We start from the raw sequence: 6,660 nt of genomic DNA, 5'->3' as shown, positions 1-6,660 counted from the left end.
GTCAAATTCAGTAGCATGGAGTGATCACATTAGCCAGGATTCCCCAAAGAAACAGTATATATATGAAATTTATTATAGGGTTTGTCTCATGATTGTGGAGGTTGAGAAGCTAGAGGCCCAGGAAAGCCAGTGGAGCAATAGTACGCCTGAAAACCAGGCAAAAGGCAGAAGCATATTCTAGCTTCGAAGTCAGACAGAGTGAATTCAACCTTCCTGAACTTCTTGTTCTTTTTATCCAAGTCCTCAGTAGATTGGATGATGCCCACTCTCCCTGGGGAAAGCCATCTGCTTTACTCAGCTCACCAATTCAAATGTTAATCTCTCCAGAAACACTCTCTCAGAAAATCCCATGAAAAAATGTTTAAGCAGATATCTGAGCATCCCATGTCTGTGTCCAGTGAAGTTGACATATGAAATGAACCATCACAGTGGATTATGAACATTTAACCTGTACTTAAAATGTGTTGTTTCTTTCCCCCCTTCAGTATATTTGATTCTGTTTTTTTTTTAATTTTTTTTTTATGATAATCACAGAGAGAGAGAAAGAGAGAGAGAGAGAGAGGCAGAGACACAGGCAGAGGGAGAAGCAGGCTCCATGCACCGGGAGCCCGACGTGGGATTTGATCCCTGGTCTCCAGGATCGCGCCCCGGGCCAAGGGCAGGCACTAAACCGCTGCACCACCCAGGGATCCCTATTTGATTCTGTTTTATAAGTCGTATTTATGCTCACTTAAGATAGTATTTAAATTTTGAAAATAAATGCAAAAATATATAAAGAATATGTTCAGTTGTCTGGATAGAATACTAAAAATGTTTAGGTCCATAGACATGCCAATCTATAAACCAGTATTCATTCATTTAAAATATTTATTGGTATTTTAGTTTGCACCAAACTATGTATCAAATGTTTCAAGAGCAATGGTAAGCAATAACAGAAACTGTTAGGCCATCACTGGATTACATTCTATTGGAGGGAGACAGAAAATAGTCACACAATCACCCAAAAGTGTATACTTAAAATTGTGGCGAGTGTTATGAAAAAGAGACAAAAGATATTGAGAAAAGTACGAAAGGGAAGTTTGCCAGGTAAGCAAGCATAAATGTGTTGTGATCAGAAAGAAAAATAGGAGAAAACTGTTAGAAAGGACAGAGGAGGGGACAAGAAACTGTCAGACAGAGAAAATAGAAATAGAAAATTCCAACCCACAATATTAGTTTAATTTCGGTAGCCTAATAAAAAAGAATAATGTGCAAAAGAAAATGTGCAAAAGCCCTGGGGTAAGAGGAAAAATGGTCAATGCCAGGAAGAGAAAAGGCCACTGTTCATGGAACACGGATCTGAAGCGGTGGTTGTTAAACTGTCATGCATCAGAACTTCCTGGAGGGCTTGTTAAACCCATGCTGTTGGGCCTCCTCCCTCACTTCTCAGAGTTTCTGACCTAGTAGGCTGAGGTAGGGCCTGAGAATTTCATTTCTAACCAGTTCCCAGGTGATACTGATGCTGCCAGTCTGAAAGTCTTAAGTAGGAAATAGCTGACCTCAAGAAAACGTGGCATGGCACATGGCTTAGTAGGACCCAGACTACCTAAAGCTTTAGAGGACATGTCAGGAAATTTGTTATTTATTCTAAAAACAGTAGTGATGCTGAAGTGGGAGTTGGGAGCTAGAGGTGACCTGCTGGGATACATATTTTGATACCATCGTTCAATACTAGCATAGCACATGAAGGAATGCACTGGAAAGCAGGCTATTGTGACACTCGAGGTAAGGGTTGTTAGTAGTTGGGCTATGGTAATAGTGATGAAGGTAGAAAAGACATTTGAGAGACTTTATGATCCATTTTTTAACTGTAGGATTTTGTGATGGATTGGATGCAGGTAGTCAAGAGAGAAACCAATGATGACTTCTAAATTTCTGGCTCTCAATAACTGAGTGGTTGTCATGCACTGAAATAGATAATATTGGAAGATGAAAGATCACTTAACCTATTTTTTTTTTTTTTTTTTTTTTTTTTTGTCAAATGAAGTCAAAACATCTTTGGGATATCCAAGTGAAAATATTAAGCATGCAGTTTTGTCCTACCAGTTCACAGTTCTGGATATTCAGAAACTGAACATGTACAAGGTAGGAGTCATCTGTAATTTTTGGTTGTCATGAAGCTGAGTTGGCTGAAAGCGAGCACGTCAGGGAGAAGAGATAAAGGACTCAACGACTGAGTGTAGAGGAATTCCTGCACTGGGCAGCCGGGTAAAGGCAGTGAGCCAACAAAGGAGAGAGAAAACAATACCAGAGCTGTGACAGGAAAACCAGGAGTATGTGGTGCCTCAGAATTCAAGGAAGAAAAACGTCCAGTAAGAGGAAAATGCTTTTCAAGAAGTTCAGCAAAGGGTGGAGAAAATAGGATAGGGTAGTAGCAGGTGAGAAAGTTAGGAACAAAGAAAAATTACTCATTCATTCATTCATTCATTGGGAGGGGTGAGCATGCCGGGAAGTTGGTGGGGTTATCCTGTTCAGAGGATTATCCTGTTAAGGAGAGTGGATCTGTGAGATACTACATTCTGTCTCTGTGTCTCTCTCTGTCTCTCTAACACACACACATGCACCCACACATTAATTTTGCTGATGTAAAAGCGTAGCTAGTTTGAATTTGCATTTTATTACTGGTTCAGTTCAATCTTTTAAATATACTGATTATCTATTTACAATTTCATGTTTGTGTAAATTGCCTGCTAATATCCTAAGTGTGTTTTTTTTTTTCTGTTGGATTACCCATTTTTTTCTTGTTTTGTGAGAACACATTGTATATTAAAGCTACTTGTTCATTTTATTCATATTACAGTTTCTTAGTCTTTTATTGTTTATATTTTACACATCTTAAAATATCATTTTTTAAGATTTTATTTATTTATTCATGAGAGACACAGAAAGAGAGGTAGAGACATAGGCACAGAAAGAAGCAGGCTCTCTGCAGGGAGCCCGACGTGAGACTCAATCCTTGGACTCCAGGATCATGCCCTGGGCCAAAGGCAAATTCTCAACTGCTGAGCCACCCAGGCATCCCCTAAAATATCATTTAATCAAAACTATCATGTCCTTTTTTTTTTTAAGTCTCTTACTTTGATGCCAGGAAAAGGAGCACTTCCCCCACATCCAAATTATATGAATATTAACATATATCTTATTCTAGTAATTTTAATACTTTATTTTTATCTTTTGAATTATTTTTCCAAAGTATGTGATGGAAATCCTACCTATATTTTTATTCTCCTAAGCAGCTCTCAAATATTATGCATTTTCAAACTTCTATTTGAAATATCTAAAAGGTAGTGTCAAATGCTGAATTGAATTTGTCACTTTGGATTTTTCTGTGTCCAACTGAATGTCTCTGTGCTTTGGAAGATCCCACTCAGGAAAAGTTGACTTGATTCACAACAGGTGCATTCCTTCACATTTTTTTTTCTCATAGCCCAATTGAGGTACTAAAATTACTTCACTTTAAAAAAAGCCACCTAGAAAGTTGACCTAGATTGTAGTTACCCATCTGTTTAAAGAATTGTGCTGTGTGAAATATTCTTTTTCTGTTCTGGTTCTCCATTAGCAATTCAGAATGCATACAAAGGTATACGAAACTCTTTATATTTTGAGCCTTGTTGCTTTTAGAGATTGCCTCTCTTCTTTAGAATTCTTTTGTAATGTTCTCATTCATTTGGGGAATATAAATAATAGTGAAAGGGAAAATAAGGGAAGGGAGAAGAAAGGGGTGGGAAATATCAGAAAGGGAGACAGAACGTAAAGACTGCTAACTCTGGGAAACGAACTAGGGGTGGTAGAAGGGGAGGAGGGCGGGGGGTGGGAGTGAATGGGTGACGGGCACTGGGTGTTATTCTGTATGTTAGTAAATTGAACACCAATAAAAAAAATAAAATAAAAAAAAAAAAGGCAAATCAAAAAAAAAAAAAAGAAAAAAAAAAAGAATTCTTTTGTAATAGCTAAATAATAATAAAAGATGTCATATTTTTAAAGAATATTTCCTGTGTCATGGAACAGATAAAGACATTTTAATTTCAAAGATATGATGCAAATAAAATTTTAGTGGTCCCACTCAGAAAGATGTATTGCCTTCACAATTTCCTTTATTCCCATTTTGAAAGCTTATTTATTTATTCATTCACTTATATTATTGAGATATAATTGACGTATATAACTGTTAGTTTCAAGTGTACAACATAATGATATGACATTTATATATATATTACAAAATGAACACCACAATAAATCTGGTTAACATCCATTGCTGTACATAGTTTCAAGGTTCTCTCTTTTTTTTTTTAAGGTTCTCTTTTCTTAAGATGAGAACTTTTAAAATGAGTCTCTTAAAAGCTGTCAAATATGCAATACAGTGTGAAGTATACGGTCACTGTGTTGTACATTATATCTCGATGACTTATTTTACAATAAGTTTGAACTTTTGACTCTTTTCACCACTTTTGACCATCCCCCACTCCCCACCTCTGGCAACCCACCAATTTATATATGCTGTTGTCTTAAGATTCCTCATATAAGTGAGATCATAAGGTATTTGTCTTTGCCTACCTTATTTCACCTAGCACAATGCCCTCAAGTCTCATCCATCTTACACAAATGGCAGGATTGTATTCTTTTAATGACAATAATATTCCATTGTATGTGTGTGTCTGTGTCTATATCCGTACCTAATCTCAGTTTCTTTATCCATTCATCCATCCATGGACACTTAAGTTGTTTCTCTATCTTAGCTATTGTAAGTAGTGCTGGGGTGAACAGGAGGGTGCATAGATCTTTTTGTGGTAGTGTTTTCATTTTCTTCAGATAAATAATCATAAGTGGAGTTGCTGGGTCATAGGGTAGTTTTGTTTTTAACTGTTTTTGCAGAACCTCCATACTGTTTTCCACAGTGGCTGCACCAATTTACATTCCCTCCAACAATGTTCCAATGTCCCTCCAACAAGAGTCCCCTATTCACATCCTCCCCGACACTTGTTGCCTCTTGTCTTTTTGATAGTAGCCATTCTAACAGGGGTGAAAAGATGATTATTTTCCTGATGGTTAGTGATACTGAACATCTTTAGAGCATGTACCTGTTGGCCATCTGTATGTCTTCTTGAGAAAAATGTCTATTTAGCCAAAAGTTATGATATGTAAATCACATTATAATAATGAACAGATTATTATACAAGATCCAAGAATAATGTGCATAAAGTGAAATGTAAACATCCACTCCTTTTGCCCTTACCCTTTTTGGTTGTGTATGTAACTGGAAAGTTCTTCATTACTAATGTAGAGATAAACACATATATTTTTTCCTTTCTTTTTTAGATGAAATCAATGTGAATACATTTTTTTTCACTCAATAATGTGTCTTGAGGATTTAGCATGTGAATTAGACTAAATCTATCTCATTTTTTAGTGGCCATGTAACATTCTACAGTATCATAATTTAGCTAAATCTGTAAGACAACATTCATGAATTTGTGGTTTATTTTTTTTTTTTTCTCTATTGCAGTATTGGAGCAGATACGCAGACGCTCCACTCAATTCCTGACAATCTCCCTGGGTCTACTCTTGCCTCTCAGGCTTCCTTAACACAGTAGTCAGGTTGACCCTGTAGGATCCTTACCATGCCTGGACTCCCTGTGTCACTCAGAATAAAGCCAAATCCAGACAATGACAGACAACCCTTGCATTGTCTGGACTTTTCATTGTCTTTCTGACTCATCTCCTTTGCTTCTCCTCACTCAGCTGCATTTTTGATGCTCACTGAACATTGTGAGCAGATTCCAGGCTTAGCTTCTCTATCTGTATCACATTCTATATCTGGAATACTCAGTCATTCCATATCTCTACATGGGTTGTTTTTATTTTATTTTTTTAATTTTTGTTCTTTTTTTTTAATGTTTTTTTTCAAGTAGTATGACAGTGAGGCCTTTCTTGATCATCGTATCTAAAGTTGTAACACACGAACCTCAATCCCTATATCATTATTCTCCTTAATTACTTACTCCATGATATATTATATGCAATATATGTGTCTTACTAATTAGTTTTGTTTATTGCCTGTTCCACCCAGGCAGGGCAGAGATTTGTGTTTGTTGTATTTTCTGCTGTCTGTCTTCTGTATTTTCTTCTGTATCTGTACCTTTTATAAGGATCCTAACACGTAGTTTTCATCCAATAAATCTTTCATGCATGAATTTTGCTCATATGTGTGTGTTTGTCTGTAAAATAGATCCCTAGGAATGAAATTATTAATAAGAATGCTATGGACGTTTTAATTCCTAATAGTCCTCCAGTGCTTCACCAGTTACTTTTATACCAATAGTTACTCAACTGTCCATTTTCTTGTCTTTACCAACAATGGATATTACTAGTAACTTGAATGTTTGCCTATTAAATAAATATAAATTGTATTCATTGTTATGATAATTTTTATTAATATTTTCTCATATTTTAACTCATTTCTCTATATTAATTGCTTATTTCTTTGCTCATTTTTTTCTTTAGCCATAGTAGTATTTCATTTGATTAATTAGAATTATTTACATCTTTGGGTTTAATTCCTTCAGTTGATGTCTCCTTTTAAAATACTTTTTCTCACAATAATGTATGATTTTAACTTTATTA

General features: G+C 35.9%; 1 long non-coding RNA gene across 5 annotated transcripts in view; it reads left to right on the top strand.

Moving 5' to 3' along the window:
* The first annotated feature begins 1,352 nt into the window (after positions 1–1,352).
* The window catches only part of LOC112659079 (uncharacterized), a 74,115-nt gene continuing 68,807 nt past the window's right edge, over positions 1,353–6,660 (top strand). For all 5 annotated transcript variants that reach the window (XR_007405795.1, XR_003136156.3, XR_003136157.2 and 2 more), the window contains exons 1-2: positions 1,353–1,452; positions 2,027–2,124. This is a non-coding gene — a long non-coding RNA (uncharacterized LOC112659079). The remainder of the gene's footprint in view (positions 1,453–2,026; positions 2,125–6,660) is intronic.

This window comes from Canis lupus, chromosome 2 (assembly GCF_003254725.2).
Source record: "Canis lupus dingo isolate Sandy chromosome 2, ASM325472v2, whole genome shotgun sequence".
Classification (NCBI taxonomy): domain Eukaryota; kingdom Metazoa; phylum Chordata; class Mammalia; order Carnivora; family Canidae; genus Canis; species Canis lupus.
This window is presented reverse-complemented; position numbering and strand designations above follow the sequence as displayed.